The sequence below is a fragment of the Rhinopithecus roxellana genome, chromosome 20, assembly GCF_007565055.1.
Source record: "Rhinopithecus roxellana isolate Shanxi Qingling chromosome 20, ASM756505v1, whole genome shotgun sequence".
Taxonomy (NCBI): domain Eukaryota; kingdom Metazoa; phylum Chordata; class Mammalia; order Primates; family Cercopithecidae; genus Rhinopithecus; species Rhinopithecus roxellana.
Window position 1 is genome coordinate 51,842,759 of NC_044568.1, and position 22,494 is coordinate 51,865,252.

Consider the following 22,494-nt stretch of genomic DNA (forward strand, 5'->3'; position numbering starts at 1 on the left):
TAGGGTGGCACAAGCCACGTTCATATAAGACGACAAACTTAACTGACAAATGCTGTGTGTGTTCTGACTGTTCCACTCACTGGCTGTTCCCCCATCTCTCTCCCTCTCCTCGGGCCTCCTTATTCTCTGAGACCCACAAAGCAATATCGAAATTCAGTGCATTTCAACATTAGAGGGCCTACAGTGGCCTCCAAGTGTTTAAATAAAGGGGAGAGTCCCACATATCTCACTTTAAATCAAAAGCTAGAAATTATCAAATTTAGTGAGGAAGGCATGTTGAAAGCTAAGATAGGCCAAAAGCTAGGCCTCTCGGGCCAAACAGTTATTAGCCAAGTTTGAATGCAGAGGAAGAGTTCTTGAAGGGCATTAAACCTGCTATTCCAGTGAACACACAAATGATAAGAAAGTAAAACAGCCTTATTGCTGATATGGAGAAAGTTTTAGGGTCTAGATAGAAGATCAGACCAGCTACAACATTCCCTTAAATCCAAGCCTGATCCAGAGCAAAGCCCTAACGCTCTTCAGTCCTGTGAAGGCTGAGGGAGGTGAGGCAGCTGCAGAAGAAAAGTTTGAAGCTAACAAGAGGTTGATTCATAAGGTTTAATGAAAAAAAAGCCATCTCCATAACATAAAAGTGCAAGGGGAAGCAGCAGGTGTTCATGGAGAAATTGCAACAAGTTCTCCAAAAGATCTAGCTAAGGTCATTGTTAACGGTGGCTACACTAAACCACAGATTTCCCATGTGGACGAAACAGCTTTATATTGGAAAAATTATGCCATATAGGATTTTCATAGCTAGAAAGAAGTCAATGGCTGGTTTCAAAGCTTCAAAGGACAGGCTGACTCTTGTTTGGGGCTAATGCAGCTGGTGACTTTGAGTTGAAGCCAATGCTCATTTACCATTCTTGAAATCACAGGGCCCCTAAGAACGATGCTAGGTCTACTCTGCCTGTGCTGTGTATGTGAAACAAGAAAGCCTGAACGCCAGCACATCTGTTTACAGCATGGTTTACTCTTTTTTTTTTTTTTTTTTTTTTTTTTGAGACAGAGTCTTGCTCTATCGCCCAGGCTGCAATGCAGTAGCACAATCTCGGCTCACTGCAAGCTCCGCCTCCCAGGTTCATGCCATTCTCCCGCCTCAGCCTCCCAAGTAGCTAGGGCTACTGATGTGTGCCACCACGCCCGGCTCATTTTTTGTATTTTTAGTAGAGTTGGGGTTTCTCTGTGTCAGCCAGGATAATCTCAATCTCCTGACATAATCCACCCTCCTCGGCCTCCCAAAGTGCTGGGATTACAGGCGTGAGCCACCGTGACTGGTCAGTTTACTAAATATTTTAAGCCCACGGTCGAGACCTATTCCTTTCAAACCATTCTGCTCATTGACAGTGCATCTGGTTGCCCAAGAGCTCTGATGGAGATGTACAAGGAGATTAATGTTGTTTTTGTGTCTGCTAACACAATCATTCTGCAGCCCATGGATCAAGGACTAATTTTAACTTTTGAGTCTTACTCAAGACTCTTACTATTACTAATACTCTTACTATTTAAGAAATATATTTTGTAAAGCTAAAGCTGCCATAAGAAGTAATTCCTCTGATGGATCTGGGCCAAGAAAATTGGAAACCTTCTGAAAAGGATTCACCATTCCAGATCCCATTAAGAACACTTGTGATTCATGGTAAGAGGTCAAAGTATCCACATTAACAGGAGTTTGGAAGAAGTGGATTCCATCCCTCCTGGATGACTCCAAGAGATTTAAGACTTTAGTGGAAGAAGTCATTGCAGATGTGATGGAAACAGCAAGAGAACTAGAATGAGAAGTACAGCCTGACGATGGGGCTGAATGGCTGCAAGTTCATGATCAAACTTGAACAGATGAGGAGCTGCTGTTTATGAATTAGAAAAGAAAGCAGTTTCTTGAGATGGAATCTACTCCTGGAGAAGATGCTGTGAACATTGTTGAAACGACAACAAAGGATTTAGGCAATTATGTAAACTTAGCCCATAAAGCAGCAACAGAGTTTGAGAGAACTGACTCCAATTTTGAAAGAAGTTTTACTGTGGGTAAAATGCTATCAAACTGCATTGCATGTTACACAGAAATCCTTTGTAAAAGGAAGAGTCCATGGATGCAGCAAACTTTATTGTCGTCTTGTTTTGAAGCCCCCTCAGCCTTCAGCAACCACCACCCTGATCAGTCCAGCAGCCATCAACATCGAGGCAAGGCCCTCCAGCAAAAAGATCACAGCTCTCTGAAGGCTCAGATGATTGTTAGCATTTTTAGCAATATTTTTCGGTAAATTACATGCATTGGTTTCTTTAGACACAATGCTATTGCACACTTAATAGACTACGTACAGCATAAGCTTTTTTTTTTTTTTTTTTTTCAGAAGGAGTCTCACTATGTCGCCCAGGCTGGAGTGCCGTGGTGCGATCTTGGCTCACTGCAACCTCTGCCTCCTGGATTCAAGCAATTCTCCTGACTCAGTCTCCCAAGTAGCCAGGACTACAGGCGCCCACCCCCGCACCTGGCTAATTTTTGTATTTTTCGTAGAGACAGGGTTTCACCATGTTGGTCAGGCTGAGCGTAACTTATATATCCACCTGGAAATCAAAAAAATTGTGTGACTTGCTTTATTGTGATATTCACTTTATTGCAGTGGTCTGGAACAGAACCCGCATATCTCTGAGGTCTGCCTGTGTAAAGGGTGTAAGATGAAACCTAGCAAGTGCTTCATGAGTGTTCACCATCAGGCAGCTGCTTTCATTACTGACTATGTGATGTCCTGGGGAACCTCTCATTGGAGATAGCACTTGGCAGACTGCAACACCACGTTGGAATGTGACCTCTGGAGCAGAGAGTACTGGGTTTGAATCCTGACTCTGCCATGTACCAGCTGCCATTCACGGGGCACTAATCTAAATGTCCATGCCTCAGTTCCTTCGCCTGACACATGGGCTCCATGACAACAGTACCAGGCTTGTGGGGTGACTGCAAAGGTTAAGTGGGAGAATCTAGGCGAGCTCCTAGCCAGTGTCTAGCACAGGGCAAGCAAGAAATGTGAGTTGTTCACAGGGTAACCAGCACCTGCTTCTGGTCTTCCCAAGTGTGTCCCAATGTCACACACAAAATGCCAGCAATGGGCCAGGCACGGTGGCTCATGTCTGTAAACCTAGCACTCTAGGAGGCCAAGGAGAGTGGATTGTCTGAGGTCAGGAGTTCGAGACCAGCCTAGCCAACATGGCGAAACCCTGCCTCTACTAAAAATACCATAAATAAATAAATAAATAAATAAATAAATAAATAAATAAATAACTGGGCATGGTGACACGCACCTGTAATCCCAGCTACTCAGGAGGCTGAGGTAGGAGAGTCACTTGAACTCGGGAGACAGAGGTTGCAGGGAGCCCAGATCATCCCACTGCACTCCAGCCTGGGCGACACAGAGAGACTCCGTCTCAAACAAACAAACAAAAACCAAAATGCTAGCAATGTCATCAGCCCAGGCCAAGGACCACTCAGGACCCCTTGAAAGCTGTACCCCAGGGGTTCGGCCTCGAATATAGGGAGTTGGGGCAGAGGAGGATCAAACTCTGGCCACAGACATTTGGGATGCGGCTGAAAGAAGCTCCAGTCCCTCACGATGTGTTTGCTCTGGTCACAGAGACTGACCCCACCGGATCAAGTCAGAGAGGATAAGAGAAACCCTTTTAAGGCTCAGGGACAACCGTGGAGAAAAATGACAAAAGGCAGGGGCCATTTCTCTCCAACTTCAAAGGGCCGCATCCAAGCGGGGCCCAGGGCTACCAGGGTCTGTCCCCAACTCTCCCACCCAGCCCCCACCTCTGCTAGGAGGAAGGAAAAAAAAATCCTTGGACAGGATCCATCTCGAACTCGCTTACTGTGTCTGAGGCCCAGACACACGCTGTTTAGACAGCCTGTTTCAGTGGGTGGTCAGGTCGGGAGACCCGAGCGCAGAGTTTACAGAAGGCCCTGGCACAAATGAACTGTTGACGACCAACTGGAAGGGCTCAGTGAAATCACAACATGTAAAATATGAAAAGGGGGCCCTTTGTAGGGTGGGGAAAGAGAGAAAAAAGGAAAGAAAGGCCCGTTTGGAAGGAATTCAAGCAACCACAACAAGACCACGCACAGAAGTCTCCCCATCAAACACATGCGCCGGCGGGAACATCCCCCACCCCCCCTTCCCTCTCCGCCAACACACACGGCTTTTTTCTTTTTTTTTTTTTGAAATTTCATAGATTTAAATAGTCTTTCTGCATCAAATACAAGAAACAGACCGACATTTTCTCACCCCTGTTATGTGGCAGGCTAATATTTGGCCATCTACGCTCCATTGAAGACCATTTCTGGGAGAACACGGCCCCTTTCCAGGTTGGTGGCCGCCCACCCTGGCCACCCGCACCTACCTTGTCCACCAGCGCTTTCCTGCTCCTCCGGCTTGGGAACAAAAGCTTGGCAAGCATGGAGCTCAGTTTCCCAGCGTGTCAAACCCATAAATACATCCTGCAGCATGGGCGCTGGACTGAAGATATGGAAAGACCCTCTTTGTAAATGAGAGCGCAGAACAAGTGGGGATGGTCCATGTGGGAAGAATTGTGTGCACCCACATCGTGGAGGTCTGGCATCCGGACATGGTAGCTTCAGGTTTCTCTTCCTTCAGGAGTTCAGTCATTACAATGGGTGCTGAAGACTCCCCCATCCCTCTCCCAGGTGATCTTCCTCCCCAAAAGTCACCCTCTGGTGGCATTCCCAGCAGTGTTTTTGTTTTCGTGTTTTACTGTTACTCTCGTGTGTATCCAAAACAACCCATGGCATTACTTTTCTTTTTTTCATTTTTTCTGAGACAGAGTCTCACTGTTGCCCAGGCTGGAGAGCAGTGGCATAATTTCAGCTCACTGCAAACTCCACCTCCCGGGTTCAAGCAATTCTCCTGCCTCAGCCTCCCAAGTAGCTGGGATTACAGGCGTGCGCCACCACACCCAGCTAATTTTTGGTATTTTTTAGTACAGATGGGGTTTCACTGTGTTAGCCAGGATGGTCTAGATCTCCTGACCTCAGATGATCGGCCTGCCTCGGCTTTCCAAAGTGCTGGGATTATAGGTATGAGTCACCACGCCCAGCCTACTTTTTGTTTTTAAAAAGTTTTCTTTTTTTCAAAGACAGGATCTCATTCTGTGCCCAGGCTGGAGTGCAGTGGTGTGATCACGGTTCACTGAAACCTTGATTTCCCGGGCTCAAGGGATCCTCCCACCTCAGCCTTCGAGTAGCTGGGACTACAGACATACACCACCACACTAGGCTAATTTTTTTTTTTTCATATTTTTTGTAGAGTTGGGGTTTTGCCATGTTGCTCAGGCTGGTCTTAAACTCTTGGGCTCAAGGGATCCACCTGCCTCGACCTCCTGAAATGCTGGGATTACAAGGATGAGTCACTGCGCCTGGCCTTACAAAGGGTTTCTAAAATATCATATAAACATTTCCTTTTGAAACTTTTTCTACCCCAAAATCTCTTTTTAGAGTTTGTGAAGATAAATATCAAGTATTCTATTAAATGACCTCTGTTACTATTTCACATCCTTATTCTATTAAACTCTGTTAGGTTGTTGGCAGGTTTCACTGTTACATTGCTGCAGTGAGCATTCTTCACATACACATCCATGCCTATAAAATATGCCTTTGCCGGCGTTCTCCAGAAAATTGACTTAATGGATCGATTTTACTAGCAATTGCCAAATTACTACAGAGAGAGTGTGCTCCGAAGTACATTTCCACTGCAGTAGACACATGTCACTCAATGTACCCATGAAGTGTTTTCACATTTCTGAGTTTTTTCAGTAGGATGAGCCTGAAAAGTTACCTCACCCGTTGTTTAAATGATCACTTCCCTGGCTATTGGTGAGACTCTGTACCTTTGCAGCAATGTGTTACTTGTTTCTATCTTCTGGGAATTGCCTGGACATGTCCTGCGCACTTTCGTTAGGTTGTCTTTTATTATTGACTTGTGTGAAAATATATTTTGAACTTGGATAATTACAATACAGACAACCCCGACTGCCCACAATGTACTAAATACTCGTTTAAACCCATTGTCGGTGTCATCCGATATAATCTTCAGAGCAGTTGAAAAGTGAGGAAATGAGGAAGGCTGGTGCCAATGACATGCATCGGTACACCTGCTGGGACGTAACACCAGGCCAGCGGCAGTGGCTTATGTCGAAAATATCTTCTTCCAGTCTGAGACTTTCCACTCTGTTTTGTTAAGGGTGTGTATTTGTTAAGAACAAGAGAATTTTGCGTTTTAATTTTAATGTAGTCAAATTGATCAAACTCCTTTGTAGTTCATGATATTTGCATGCTAAGAAAGCTGCCTTGACTCCAGTGTCATGAAGATATCACCTATATTCCCCTTTTAGAGTTTTAACATTTTCCCTTCCATATTTTGATGTACATCAAATTCTGTTTCTATAGACAGCTAATTTTATTTTATTAGACAAACTTCTACCATTACTTTGAGGGGTCACTAATTGATTCCGGTTTGGTAGGTGTAGCTGTCAGACACACAGAGACTCACCACTGAGGGGCTTGGGGCTCAGTGATGTTTGGGAAATGCCAGAAAAGTCATTAGAGGGGAGCTGGGTCATAAAAACATTGAAAGCCCTTGATCTGCAAGCAAAGTTTATTGCCTCTGAGATTATTTGGAGGACAGAAGCTTACAATTCTGTGAAATTCTCTTAGGTCTCTTTAGCCCTATTTATAGACTAACCAGTCAATGATCCTCCCATCTCGACAGAGGCCCAGGTTAAAAGGTTCACAAAGTGGTATCTCCTTTAGTATCCCCATCGGCAGCCAATAGCTGAGAACTCCAGGCTCTGCTAGGAAACCAGCCTGTTCAGTGCTTCGGTTAGCATTTAACCTCCCATTTCAGGATCCTTCTGAAGACTCTGTCATTACCTCCATCTTACAGCTTCTTGGACCCTGGCACTCAGGAAGGCGACAGGCCCCATGCCTATGGGGCAGATCTAGTTTTCAAATGTGAAAGAAATTCCCATGCAAGCACTCTTTCTATCCTGTTATTTCCAAAAGGGCGAAATCTCTGTTTCTGGTGGTCAGATGACTTTAAGTAGTACGTACAGAATACCTTTTGGTTTCAATATTCCATATTGACTTCTTTTGGTTTTCTTGGGATGGAGTCTCACTCTGTTGCCCAGGCTGGAGTGCAGCGGTGCAATCTTGGCTCACTGCAACCTCTGTCTCCCGGGTTCAAGCAATTCTCCTGCCTTAGCCTCCCAAGTAGCGGGGACTACAGGTGCACGCCGCCATGCCCTGTTAATTTTTTGTATTTTAGTAGAGACAGGGTTTTACCGTGTTGCCCAGGCTGGTCTCAAACTCCTGAGCTCAGGCAATCTGCCCACCTCAGCTTCCCAAAGTGCTAGGATTACAGGAGTGAGCCACCGCGCCTGGCCTTCATATTGATTTTTATGTGGATTGGAGATAATAAAACAGTACTTAAGCATATCCTGCCAAGCATCACACTGCTTAGGTGATGCTAACAAGGCACTGCAAGGCTGGGTGTGGCTGGTTATGTGCCCAGGTGTGGAGCCCACCTGCCCACCCATCCCAGCCAAAGCCCAGCCATGTCCTAGCCAGTGACCTGGCCTCCAGCAACCTGCCCTCTCCCTGCCTCCATCCCTCTGTGTAAAACGGGACAACTATAGCTTTTATCTCAGCCTACTGCGGCAAAGTTTAAATGCCAAAACATGCAAAATGCTGAAAACAGTGCCTGCTATGAAGTAACCATTCTGTTATTGTTAAATATTAGCAATTTTTGGCCAGGTGCAATAGCTCACTCCTGTTATCTCAGCCTTTTGGGAGACCAAGACCCGCTGAAGTCAGGAGCTTGAGACCAGCCTGGGCAACAGAGTGAGACTTCATCTCTAGAAAATAAAAATGAAAATTAGCTGAATGTGGTGGCTGCTTAGGAGGCTGAGGCGGGAAGATCACTTGAGCCCAAGAGGTAGAGATTGCAGTGAGCCGAGATCGTGCTGCTGCACTCCAGCCTGGACAACAGAGTGAGACCCTGCCACGGGAAAAAGAAAAAGAAAAAGATTTTGAAAGGGGTTCTATTTTTTTAAAAAGACAGTCTTGTTTCAAATAATTTGAATATTACTATTGAAAACATTTGCATTTATATGCTACTGGCATGTTGTGGTTGTGGAGGTAAATCATGGCCCTCGCACATCCCACCTCTGCAGTGACACTCAGCTTCTTCAGCACATGGTTCTCTGTCCTGGGTGCACCTTGGAGTTTCCAGGGTAGCATTTAAATTCCTAGTGGCTGTCCCCACCTCAGACCACTGGAGGCAGAAACCCTGGGGTACAGCCTGGGCATCAGACTCTGCAGAACCCCCGCTGACTGCAATGTGCAAGTTCGAGAGCTCCTGGTCCAAACATCTGCCTTCCTCTGGGTCCAAGTAGCAGGGCGGAGTCTCCAGGAAACTTGCGCACAGGTGGGGACTCTGTGCTGCAGGAGGAGGAGCTTCGGCCCTCAGTGTATGTTCTGCTGGGGAGGTGAGTGCACCTGAGCAACAGGACATGGGGTAGTCCAAAGCATCGAGGGCTGAGGGCTGGTGCCCCAGGCCTTAGTAGGGGCTCTGGGGGCCTGAAAGGAGGGTCGTGGAAGCGGGACCAGCCTGGGAGAGAACCTGGAGGATTCCCTCCTCTGGCCAGAGAGCCTTGACACCTCGCCCACAGTCCCAGAGCAGCCAGGGCAGCAGCCAGCCTGGGGAGACCCCACAGAGCCTCTGGCCTCACTCCTCCCCTCCCTCGACTTCCTGCTGGACCCCCATTGGCAGAACCAAGGGTGCTGTCGATGCAGTTGGAAGAGGTCAGCTTCCAGGGCCCACAGGCTTATCCGCTCCGGAGGCTCTGATCATCACCTTGGGAGACTAGGAAAGAGGCGGAGAGAGCTGAAGACCAAGCCCAGAGAAGAAGGCTGAGAGGCTAACGAGGAGGCTAAGGAGGAGGAGAGACCACTGTGTGGGGATCCAGACAGGGTAAGGAGAGCGACACAGCCCCACTTCCTGCCTGCAGCCTAGGCAAGGCCTCTCCACACCCAGTCTCTTCACCTGGCCCAGGAGATTGTTGGATGGAGGCTCTAAGCCAGCTCTGAAGGACAAGGCCCGAGAGCAGGAATCGTTTCGCCTCCCCTTGTACCCCACGAGCACCAGTTCTGGAGTCTGAAGTCACACCTTGGTCCCAGACTTCCTGACCTCGTGAGTCTCATCCTCCTCCTTTGCAAAGTGAATGCACCTCTTGCAGCTGTGGGAGCTGCATGCGGGGGGGGGAGGGGGGGACACTCAGCACTGTTGGCTCAGTTGTGTTGGTCTTGATCAGCAGTGCCTGGTCACCAAGAGACACCCTCAGCATCAGCCTGGGCAGCAGCTCCAGATCAAAGTGGAGAAGGGGGAGGAGAGAGAGGAGGATGGAAGGGAGGTGGGGAGGGACAAGGAGAAGGAGGAGGGACAAGGAGGAGGGAGGAAGGGAGGATGGGGGAGAGGTGGGGAGGGAGAGGGAGAAGGAGGATGGACAAGGAGAAGGAGGAGGCAGCAGGAGGAGGAGGAAGAAGGAGGAAGGGAGGGAGGTGGGGAGGGACAGACAGGAGGAGGGACTAGGAGGAGGTGAAGGAGGTAGAAGGAGGAGGAGGAGGGAGGAAGGGAAGATGGAAGGGAGGTGAGGAGGGACAAGGATGAGGAGGCAGGAGGAGAGCAGAGGAAGGGAGGATAGGAGGGAAATGGAGAGGGACAGGCAGGAGGAGGAGTAACAAGGAATATGAAGGAGAAGGAGGAAGGAGGAGGGTGGAAGAGAGGATGGGAGGGAGGTGAGGAGGGGCAGGGAGGAGGAGCAACAAGGAGGTGGAGGGAAGATGATGAGGGGGAGGAGGGTGGAAGAGAGGATGGGAGGGAGGTTGGGAGGGACAGGGAGGAGGAGGAGGAGGGAGGAGGAGAAGGAAGGAGGATTGGAGGGAGAAAGAGGAGGGAAGGGGAGAGGGACAGGGAGAAGGAGGAAGAGAGGGAAAGGAAACAGGAGGTTGGTTTGAGCACTGTGAGAAAGTAGCTCCGGGATCTTGTCTTCATTTTAGATATGGGCTTTAATTACACATATGGGGCTGGCAAAGAAAAATATGAACCCCCAAGAGATCATGACCCTAGAATATGTTTTTCAATACAGGGGAAATTCCCAATTTGATGCTGCTAGATAGGTCATGTTTTTGTTCTTCTCCCTCACTAAAATCCGGCTCATAACCTTCAGCCAAAAAGCAACGATACCTTGACACTTTGCTTTTAACATTTAAAAAGGGTCTAAGGCCAGAATTGGTTGTTCAGGATGAGATATGGGGGTGTGAACTGGCGCTCCTTCTGGCCATAAATCAGGGCAAATCCCACAGATGCACCTCCTGTTTGGATAAGAACTGCAGAGCCAGCTTGGAGGCTGGTGGGGAGAAAGTGAGAGGCAGAGAGAGGAAGAAGAGCTGGAGGAGGAGGAGAAGGAAAAGGAGGAGGAGGAGGGGGAGGAGGAGGACAGGGGGGAGGAGGAGGAGGAAAGAGGGATGCGGTGCTATGCATGGCAGCAATTTCATGCATTAAAAACAAGGTAGTTATGCTTTTTTACTATCAAAAAACAAGTGCCAGGTTAAAGTCTAACTTGCTAACAAGCTGTAAGTCAGACCACCATGCCTGGCAGTTCATTTCCTAGGCAATAGAATGATATGCAGCCACACTGTAGCTAAGTTGCCCACCTAATCATGTTCAGGCATCATTTGTGCTGCTTTGATCAACAAAACATTTAAACATTTCAGTCATTTTATGGAAGTTTTTTTTTTTTTTCCCCAAAATAAGCTTCACATTTCTCAAAGGGTTGAAAAGCTATTCTGAATTTTCTGGAGGCTTTCTACTCATGGAGATGCGTATGAATCAGTGGGCAGCTCTCACAGCCAGGTTCTCTGGAGGCACGTTTGTTCATTTCATCATGCACACCTATTATTTGCCACAGCTCTCATGGGCACTGGAGATTCTTCAGAGAACAAAATAGATAAGATGCCTGCCTTCAAGACACTGACATTCTCATAGAGAAAGTAACACAGCAACACACGTCCTACAGGGCTAGATAGGGTTGTGCTATGGAGACAAGAAAGCAGGGAGCAGGTGCAAAAAGACACTGAGATCAGGATGTCTTGCTCTGATGTCCAGGCTGGAGTGCAGTGGCACGATCTTGGCTCACTGCAGCCTCTACCTCATGGGCTCAAGCAATCCTCCCACCTTAGCCTCCCAAGTAGCTGGGACTCCCAAGTAGGTACATGTTGCCACACCTGGATAATTTTTGTATTTTTAGTAGAGATAAGGTTCTGCCATGTTTCCCAGGCTGGTGCCAAACTCCTGGGCTTAAGTGGTCCTCCTGCCTCGGCCTCCCAAATTGCTGGGATTACAGGCATGAGCCACCATGCCCAGCCTATATTAATTCTTTTTATAGCTTTTTCCTGTCTCTTCTTCATTGTCATCCTTGACTAGAAATTTCTGAGCACCAAAAGAGATGAGCAAAGTCCACTCCCCTGAAGGCCCTGAAGCCCTTAGAGCTTTCCCACAGGTCCCTGCCATTGGTTTTTCACTTTGTCCACAATGTTAGTACATTTGGTTATTTGGTCTTTGATGTCAGCACATATCAGAAGCAGAAAACTGAAAGGAATACAAGGGGAATACAGTCAATATTGAAAAGGGGATGTTGAGTTTTTAATTCATTGGGATTCCTTGGACGATTTTAAAATTTACTTTTAGATACTTGACTACTAAGTAAAGAGAGGTTCTGGCGGCCAGGGGTGGTTCTATTTCTGCTACATTCTGACTTAGGTGGGTTTTGCTAGATCAACTGGGGACCCTAAAAACTGTCAACAGTGGTGATGCAGGAATGCTTTCATGATGAAAATAACCTGTGCTCTGAGAGTCTGTCCTGCTCCCCCTCAGACCACCAGCTACAGCAGGATGGCACGGTAATAACAGGCCCTGAGCACCTCCTGTGTACAGAACAAAGGACTGGCCACCCTGCTATAACCCCAAGGCACTGACTTTTGCTTCCTAGGGCTCTGGGGGTGGTCCCTCACTCCATGCCTGAAACAGAGCAGTCGGGCAGGGAGGCCAGTCTGGGCCCCAGATGGCAGCTGCCGTGTGACCTTGGGCAGGCTACCTACCCTCTCCGTCTACCTCAGACTTCCTGTCTCTAAAGTGGGGGTAATAACAGCCTTCATTTCATAGGATTATGAGAAAATTGGATGAATTCATCCACTTACAACAGTGCCTGGGATACAGCAGGGCTCAGCGATTGTGGGTCATTCTTATTATTTAGTTTGGAAGACTTGTGCATCGGGCACCCGTGTCAGTCCAGAGTCCCCACAGCTGATAGCCCAGCACAGTGCCTGCAGCCTCTGAAATCTCTGTGCAATGAACAGATAACGAGCCTCACTCTTGGCTGCAGCTTAGAGTCCCTGGGGGAGCTTTAAAACTCCGGACGCCCCAGCTGGACAGGTACCAATTAACCACAATCCCTGGGGCTGAGACCCAGGTGGAAGAGACAGTAGAGCTCTCCGGTGGCTTCAGTGTGCGAACAGGTTTGGAACAGCAGTTAATCTGGAACAGAGGTTCTCAGAGGGAGATCCTAGGATGAGCCGTGTCACTTGGGAACTTGGAAACACGGATTCTAGAGCCCCAGGCCAGACCCACTGAATCAGAAGCTCTGGGGTCAGGGCCTGGCAGTCTGTGTTTTAACAAGCACTCTGTGTAATTGTCACAGTGCCAGTTTTTGAAGAACGGATCTAGAAATTTCCAAGGAGCAGAGCAAAACATACGCCCTTTCATTCTAGGTTTAGCTACAAACTTTTGTGGCATGTGTGCTATGAAACACAGCAAGGTGTCAGCAAAGAAAAACACGAATCCATAAGAGATCATGACCCTAGAATATGTTTTTCAATACAGGAAATTCTGGCAACCGGCCTCTAGAAGCACGGGCAGAGCTCCAGTTGAAATATTGCATCCCCCTGATGCTCAAGAACCCCACACTTCCTCACCCTTATCTTAGGGAACCTGAAGAGCAGCAGCTGCTCGGGGAGGCTCCTGCAGGATCGCAGGGCTTCCCAGAGCCCCCAGGTTCATCATCCCATTGCCGGCTAGCTGGTGATTCTCCCTCCTACACTGAGCTATCTCTTGTTCCTCACCCATCCACACCCCCACGCTCTCCTCGCCCCTGACACGCACTCACAGCGCACCAGGAAGCAGAGCGTATCGACAGCCATTTTTCTCCTGTCTGGGCTCTGCCATGTGGGTGATAAAGGCAGTCCTGGTCTCTGCTGGAGACTCCATGGCTAATTAGATCCAGATGTGGCCTAATTAGCTCGTCGGCAGGAGGGCTGTCCGGCCCGGCCAGCACCTGAGTCCTTCCTGACGCAGTCCCAGGACCCAGCGGCTGGGGAGGGGCACGTCATGCCCTGTCCCCGCTCCCATCCATGGAGGAACCCATTGACTCAATGGGTATTTTAAAGCCTCCCAAGAAGGCGTGTCCCCACGGGCCCTGCTCAGTTCTCTGCAAAGCCTCAGGCAGCGTGGGTCTGCGCTGGGACCTCTGAGGGGCACGTTCCCTCCTCCGGGGCGCCTTCTGGAGTGAAAGAGGCTGTATTTTCCTTAGAGCCTCCTGGATCCGTTGTTGTCAAGCTCATGGGCCATGAGAGGAGAGGGCTTTTGCACACTCAGCTCGCCAAGCTCCACCTCCAGAGTCTGTGGTGCAGGGGCTTTGCTGTGAGCCCCAGAATCTGCATTTCTATCAAGTGCCCCAGTGACACTGCTGCTGCCAGTCCAGCCTCACTCTGGGAACTTCTGCTCTGGATGAGTGCCGGGTCCCAAGCTCGACAGCCCAGGGGAACCGTCTCAGAGGCTCCAGCGTTTCAAGGCCTTCCACCCTCCTCCCAGGACATGAATACAGGGTGGACTCCGGGGGCCTCAGCAGTCATTTCCTCTCCTAAGGAGGGGAACAGCAGCACTGCCAACAGGGCAGCCCCAAACTGTCAGGGGCTCCCATGATGCCCCAGGGCTCACCACCATTTGAGTAGGCCTTATCCATCCCATTTTGCAGATGAGAAAACTGAAGCCCAAAAACCTCCAGAAGCCAGGTGCAGTGGCACACACCTGTAATCCCAGCACTTTAGAAGGCTGAGGCAAGAGGATCACTTGAGCCCAGGAGGCTGAGGCTGCAGTGAGCTATGATTACACCACTGCACTCCAGCTTGGGCAGCAGAGCAAGACTCTGTCTCAAAATAAAAGCTCCAGAGACTCACCTGGGGTTACTCTTATTTAGGGGCTGTCCGATCTCAAATTTATGCTGTTCCATCAAGTCTTGCAGCCTCCACGGGGACTCCGTGACCTCTATTTATCTCACCTTGCCCAGGTCTTGGAGACTGCTCTTCCCAGAAGAAGGGGCTGAGGCCATGGCTAGGAAACCCAGGATGTAACTGGTCCCGCCCCAGAGACAGTCACTTCTTATTCCCACAGAGTCCAAGATGGTGATCCTGGTGATCCAGGGGCCCTCCTCCAATGGTGATCAGAGACCCATGATCCTTCCAGCTGCCGGCTCTGCGTCTCCAACTGCGGACTTCAGAGCCATGCACGCATCTACACCAGGCAGGCCAGGAGTCAAGAGCAGGGAGGCAGCGAGAGACTTTGCAGCAGCATCACTCCTGCTCATGTTCCATCGCACCCTGGCTCGTGGCCTCACCTGACTAGAGGATCTGCTGGAAAATGTGCTCCAGCTGGGCCCAAGGAGGGGAAAGAGGCTTGTGAATGGCCAGCCAGTCACCACCACCTCTAAGACTGAACATAATGTGGCAGGGGGACCCCACTCCAAGGGGTTTACCCAAAAGAAATGCAAACATGGCTGCAAAAGACACGTTCACAGAATGTTCGCAACAGCCGTATTCCTAACTGCCTCCAGCTGGAGGCAACCCAAATGTCCTCTACAGGTGAATGGAGAAACAAAGGGTGGTGCATGCGAACAACGCAACACTACTCAGCAGCAACAACAAAGAAAGGTAAATGAATGAATGATAGGGGCGGCAGCAAGGCCAAACCTCAGAAACATCACCCTGGGTGAAAGAAACCAGAAACAAATGGACACATGCATGTGATCCCATGACACAGCATTCCTCAAGTGGCAGTAAGCAGATTGCAGGTGCCTGAGGCCAGGGTGGGAGTGGGTGGCCTGCAAAGCGGAGGGAGGATGGAGATGCTCCAGGCCCCCCCTTGGGTGGCAGTTACATGGGTGTGTACGTTCATCAAAGCTCATCAAACTGTATGCCTCAAATGGGGGCGTTGTACTGGAGGTAAATTATTCCTCAGTGAAGTTGGATTACAAAGTACATGCATGTATATGCAATTATGTAAATGTGTAGATGCATGTGCATATGTACATGTATATGCACATGCCTTTGTAGGTACATGGCTTCATGGAAACCACGTCCATGTATTAAACCTCACATCATGGGCTGTCTGGTGAACCCCCTCATCTGCGGTAAATGCCGCATCTTATGCAGTTCTGGAGTGAGAAAAAGTGAATTTACACTTTCTCAGAGAGAGGAGTCAGTGGAGTTTCTCAAAACTCAGCCAGGGCAGAAGCAGCATCCCAGGGACCGTGCATCTCCTGAGCAGCTCTTTGTGATGTGGAATGGGGCTCACCAATGCCTTTTAGAGCCTGCTGACCCTAACACTGCTCCTTTCCACTGGCCAATCCTGTCCACCCCCTGCCTAGGCCTCTAGCACAGACAAAGGCACCTCAGCTCCATCCTCCTCCATGTCCCAGGCTCTGCTCTCCCCTCCTCACCTTGGACCTCTTCTTTTCCAAGTCCACTTTCTTCCTCACCCTTGAATTTGTCTCTGTTATTTTCCCCTTAATCTTGACACCCACACTTGGTTATTTATTATTAGTTTCGACTTATCACAATATATATACTCTTTTTTATCTGTTAGAAAAACAAATGCAATCCTGTCTTTTGGAGGACACAAATTTCATTGCAGAAAAAAAAGGCAAGCAGCCTCTAGAAGCACTGTCAGAGCTTCAATTAAAATACCGCCTTCCCTTAATGCTCAAACGAAACATAAAGCAAGAGAATACACTAAATATAATGTTTCTAAGAGAATTCAGTATCAGATCCACACCAGTAAAATTGTAGCAAGAAGGTATGTTTCCATTGAATTACCTTATGTGTGCCTATGGTACAGCCAAAAGAGATGCATACACATCAATGGCTATTGTTGAAATGCAAATATAAACACATCTGCCTACTTCTCTCTCTTTATAACCCTTCCACCTCTCTGCTGCCCACCTGATGAGCAAGCCCTGACATACACTGCTCAGAGGCAGCTTAGCAACTCCATGTCTGAGATGCATCTTTTCTATCAATTATCACAAAAAGATGTTTGTAAGTTAGCTAATTCACTAACTCTCCTTTTTATCATACCTTGTCACCTTGAGGCATCTATAATGCTTAGATGTTGCAAAATAATGAACTGTGTCCATAATAAACATGGGCACTTTATTAAAAATGCACACATAGACTTACAGTTATCATCTAAAACCATCTTAGAGCTTAGAGGCTAGCAAGGAGCCCTTCCTCCACCCTTCCTCTTCGCCCTCTTCCACGATCCCAGTGGCTAAGTGTGGGACTATGTTCAGTTCCAAGAGGTGGATTAACAAAGGTCTCTCCCAGAAGACAGGCCTTCCTAAAAACTAACAAAAGGACTTTTACAGGCTGGTCACAGTGGTTCACTCCTGTAATCCCATCACTTCGGGAGGCCAAGGTGGGTGAATCACTTGAGGTCAGGAGCTCGAGGCCAGCCTGGCCAACATAGCAAAACCCCATCTCTACAAAAATACAAAAATTAGCCAGACGTGGTGGCACATGCCTGTAGTCCCAGCTACTCGGGAGGTTGAGGCAGGAGAATCACTTGAACCCAGGAGGGAGAGGCTACAGTGAGCTGAGATCACGTCACTGCACTCCAGCCTGGGTGACAGAGCAAGACTCCATCTCAAAAAAACAAAAACAAAGCAGACATTTATAAAGGGATTATTGTAACACACTTTGAGCATTGGGACTTGTTTATCTTTTAATACACACAATGTTAACTAAAATGCACATATAGAACAACAGTTAGTCTAATTCACGAGCACTGAACCCTTCTCTCTGCCTACTTCCTCCTCCCCCCACCTGCCACCACCCAGTGAACAGCATACTCTCCTCAACATCAAGTTTACAATTTCATTCCCAAATGCAACCACTCCTATGAAAATTAAAAAAAAAAAAAAAAAAAAAAAAAAAACCATAAAGGGTGTTACTTTAGCCCTCTACTTTTAACATACGTTGCGCACCTTTAAACATCTGGAAAGACTGGGTGTTTCAAACAGGACTTACGTTTTCTACTATCTACACAGCAGCATTGAATAAATAGTGTATATATACAACACAGGCTATGATTTGAAAGTATCTTCTAAACAGGAACGTTCTGGCCTGGAACCCTTCCCCTTCCCGGCTCTATCAAACGCAAAGGACAGGTAGAAGCTTCCATAATGCTTAGAGGAGTGGGTTTTTTTTGTTTTTGTTTTTGTTTTTTCTGAGACGGAGTCTCGCTCTGTCGCCAGGCTGCTGGAGTGTAGTGGTGCAATCTTGGCTCACTGCAACCCCCGCCTCCTGGGTTCAAGCAATTCTCCTGCCTCAGCCTCCTGAGTAGCTGTGACTACAGGCACGCAACACCATGTCCAGCTAAGTTTTGTATTTTTAGTAGAGGACGGGGTTTCACCACGTTGGCCAGCATGGTCTCGATCTCTTGACCTCATGATCTGCCCGCCTTCGCCTCCCAAAGTGCTGGGATTACATGCATGAGCCACCGTGCCTGGCCTAGAGGAGATTTTAACAATTCCACTTCCATAAGTGCTTTTAAGAACAGTCTTTCCTGTGAATTTCAACACAAAGTGTACTCAGTGTATGAGTTTACTAACTACGTTTATCACACACTGGCAACCTCTTTAACATCGAGAAGGACTAGCCGTTGTAAATTAGGACTCTCTTATCCTTTACATGCACTGTATACACAGCACAGTAAAAGAAAATGCCCAGACAGGCAGGACAACACTCACTCATGCTTCCCATAAATGCAGTGGCGCAAAGCCCTTGCACTTTCTTCTCCTCCTCCCGCCCCAAACCAGCGTGAAGATAATCATGTGTACTGCTCAGAGAAGTGGTTTGAGCAATGTTCAAAAGACAGTGTTTCATATGAATCTTAACAAAAGGACATCTACAAAATGTGTTATTCACTACCTCTATTTTTAACGTACTTAGTACACTTTTAAGCATCTAGAAAGACAGGATGTTTCAAATAAGGACTTCAGTTTGTCCACTATTTACACAGTTGTATAAAGTGTCTTCTAAACAGGAACATTCTGGTCTAGAATCCTTCATTTCTTCCAACTCCTCTCCACCAAAAACCCAGTGGCTGCTGGCATGCATGTTACTGAGAGCAGAATATCATGTCACACTGCCTGAGAGCTCATGATGTCCCAGGCACTCTTCCCAGGGCTTCATATATGATAGTAGCCTTAATCTTTACAGCTGCCTTTCTTTTTTTTTCTTTTTTCATGGTGTCTCACTCTGTCATCCAGGCTGGAGTGGCAGTGGCTTGATCTTGGCTCAATGCAACCTTTGCCTCCCGCTGGGTTCAAGCAATTCTTCTGTCTCCGCCTCCTGAGTAGCTGGGATTACAGGCGCGTGCCACTATGCCCAACTGGTTTTTGTATTTTTAGTAGAGACAGGGTTTCACCATGTTGGCCAGGATGATCTCGATCTCTTGACCTCGTGATCTGCCCATCTCGGCCTCCCAAAGTGCTGGGATTACAGGCGTTAGCCACCACGCCCAGCCCATAGCTGCCTTCTGAACTCCCGTTTGCAGACAAGGAAACTGAGGCAGGGGGACGTTAGGTAACTTGCCCAGGGTCACCAGCTAAGAGGTGGCAGGGCCTGGCCTCAGGGACAGGACAAAACCAACAGCCATACCGCCACCATCCCCTAGGGATCATTCTACCCATGGCATCTCAATTTTCACCAAACGCTGTGACATAAATCCTATTATTATCCTCACACTGCTGATGAGGAAGCTGTGACTCGCAGAAGTGAAGTGACTTGCCTGTGGTCACACTGCAAGTGAGAAGAGGAGATGAGATTTGAGCTTGATGACTCTGAAGCCCCTGTCCATGTCCTTCAGGGTGACCTGCTCCTCCCCCTCCCCCCTCCCTCCCAGCGCCTCAGGACAGCTCTTCCCCCAGCTATGGTGCCCAGGGCCCAGACCCTAACACCCACCCACTAGGCCAGCATCCTTCCTAAGTCCTCCTGGCCTTCCTACAGATTGGTGCCTGGAGAGGCCCACCATTGTCCACTTCATCTACAGAGCTCTTTGAGGGGGATGGCCAGGTTATACCATGCGATGGGCTCTGTCCCCACCTAGCAGGCAAAAATTCTAAGTCATGGGTAGCCAGAAACGTAGTCTGCCTGGCCAGAAGAGATGTGCAGGACCAGTCACATCAATCTGGAATCTGGAATCAGGATCCCCGGAGACAGGTGAAACACCCAGGATGTACAGGGTGATGCTTTGTCTGTCAGCTTCACCCTACTGGGTTCTAAGGACAGCTTGTCCTCCGACTGCGTGAACCTGATTCTAGCAGGAACCACTCGGTCTCACGTGACACCACCCTTTGGTCAGAGATGACGGGACCAAGGGTGGGAACCTGACCTCCTCCGGCCGATCATGAAGCTCTGCCAGCCTGGCCAGAATGGATGGGTTCAAGGCCGGGTCCCCAGCCATGCTGGGCCAATTAAAACCTTCCCCTGGGTTTTCTCTGAACCAAAAATGAGGGTGAGGTTCCATCCCTCTCCACCAAAGACAACTTTTGCACACAGGTTGGGAATAGTTGGTGGCAGTTGGTATCCTGCCACAAGGAGGAGGGCAGCCCACGGGGCCAGGACACTGATGTGGAGAGACCCAGAAGTGAGAGACATGGGGGTGGCGGCCTCCTGGTGCTCAGCTCCAGCTGTTCCTCAAGGCACTCTTTGCTCTTCTCTTGCTTCCCGTAGTCTGACAGTTCAATCACATGAGAGCTTCCAGCATCCCTGCCACTGACACTCCTGACTAATTCAGGGTGGTTGCATTGGCCATTTGCAGGATGAAGCAGAAATCAGGAGCAAACAAAGGACATGACTCAGTTAAGAGGAGAGGACAGGGCCAAGGTCCCAGGACCAGAGGGGCCAAATGACGCCGAGAGAGACATCACTCCCACAGAGGCCCCAGCAGCTCCTGGTGAGTAATGAGCCCAGTTCCAGCTCCATGAGGCCTGCCTGGCCTGTAGTTTCTGCCTTTAGACTTTCATAAGCCTAATGGGCACTGTCATGAGCCTCCTCTGCTCTCCCATGAGCCTCCTCTGTGACCCCATGAGTCTCCTCTGCTCTCCCATAAGCCTCCTCTGTGACCCTATGAGCCTCTCTGCTCTCCCAGGAGCCTCCTCTGTGACCCCATGAGCCTCTCTCCTCTCCCATGAGCCTCCTCTGTGACCCCATGAGCCTCCTCTGCACTCCCATGAGCCTCCTCTGTGACCCCAATTTTTCTCTTTTGAGGGGAGGCAATAGAAAAGAAGGAGATGCCAAATGAAGAGGCAAAGGCTACTCCCAGTGGCCTGTCTCATAAAAATGGTGCAGCAGCCCCAGCAAGGGCCAAGGTCCACCAGAGGTGTATCATCCACCCAACAGTGGGGGAACATCTGGGAAGGCCTCCTGCACAAGCGGGTGAGTCACATGGTTATCAAGAACTCACTGGACATGTGTAGATGCGGGTTATTCACATAAACCATGGAAATGGAGCTAGCACGCAAAGGACACTGTTTCCCGGATGATTCTGGACACAGATCTGCCAAAGTCCCCATCTATTTTGGTCCTAGAAAGCGAAAGCTGGCTCAGTGTGGAAGCACGACTTACAAGCTCCCAGGTGTTCCCAGGCAGCCGCAGCAGCCAGCTGTGAGAACAGTTTGGAGCTCCCTGCACGCAGCCACCCCAGCAAGTCTTCCCTGAGGCTCGGTGTCAGCCTGAGGCCAGCTATGGAGCTGAGAGCTGATGCCAGGTCCTCAGCCTGGAGCCAGGGGAGCTTGTCCTCAGTAGTAGCCACCACGATGTCTGAGCCTGCAGCTGGCTTCGTGGAATCTCAGCCTGCGTTTGTTTCCCAGAGCTGCTGTAACAGAGCACCATGAACGTTGTAGCTTAAAACAGCGGTTTGTTATCTTACATTTCTGGAGGCCAAAAGCCTGGAATCCAGGTGTCACCAGGACAGTGCTCCCTCCAGAGGCCCTGGGCGAGGATCTTTCCTCGTCTCTTCCTTCTCGGTGGCTATTGGCATTACTTAACTTATGGCTGCATCTGCTTTTTGATCATGTGGCTTTCTCCTCTTCTCTGTCTTTTCCTCTTCGTGCCTCTTGTAAGGACACTTGTCATTGGGTTTAGGACCCACCTAGGTAATACGAAATCAGCGCCTGTCTTAAGATCATTAACTTAATTATATCTTTTGTCATGTAAGGTAGTAGACACTCCTTTGCCATGGAAGGTAATACTCAAGGGCTCCAGAGTTTAGGATGTGATCATACCCTTGGGGGCTTAGGTGACACCATTCAACCCCATTACACAGCCTTAGAGGTTTTTTTAACTGGGTAGGACCTTAGAGAGGGCTTCCTCCAATTTCTTCCCATTTACAAGTTGGAAACTGGAAAGCAAAACAGTGATTTCTAAAGTAAGTTGGTACACACAATTAGAATGTACATAAAATAAAGGACGGGGATAAGCACTCCAGTTAAAGCATCTCTGAGAGGAAGAGAGCAACAAGAACAGCAACAGTAGTAGTAGCCATAGTAGTAGTAGTAATGGTGGTGGCAGTCATAGTAGTATTAATGGTGGTAGTAGTAGTAGTAATGGTAGTAGTAGCAGTAACAGTAGTAACAGTAGTAGTAGTAATGGTAGTAGTAGCAGTAACAGTAGCAGCAGCAGCAGTAGTAGTAGTAATAGTAGTAGTAGTAGTAATGGTAGTAGTAGCAGTAACAGTAGTAACAGTAGTAGTAGTAGTAATGGTAGTAGTAGCAGTAACAGTAGTAACAGTAGTAGTAGTAGTAATGGTAGTAGTAGCAGTAACAGTAGTAACAGTAGTAGTAGTAGTAATGGTAGTAGTAGCAGTAACAGTAGTAACAGTAGTAGTAGTAATGGTAGTAGTAGCAGTAACAGTAGTAACAGTAGTAGTAGTAGTAGTAGTAATGGTAGTAGTAGCAGTAACAGTAGTAACAGTAGTAGTAGTAGTAATGGTAGTA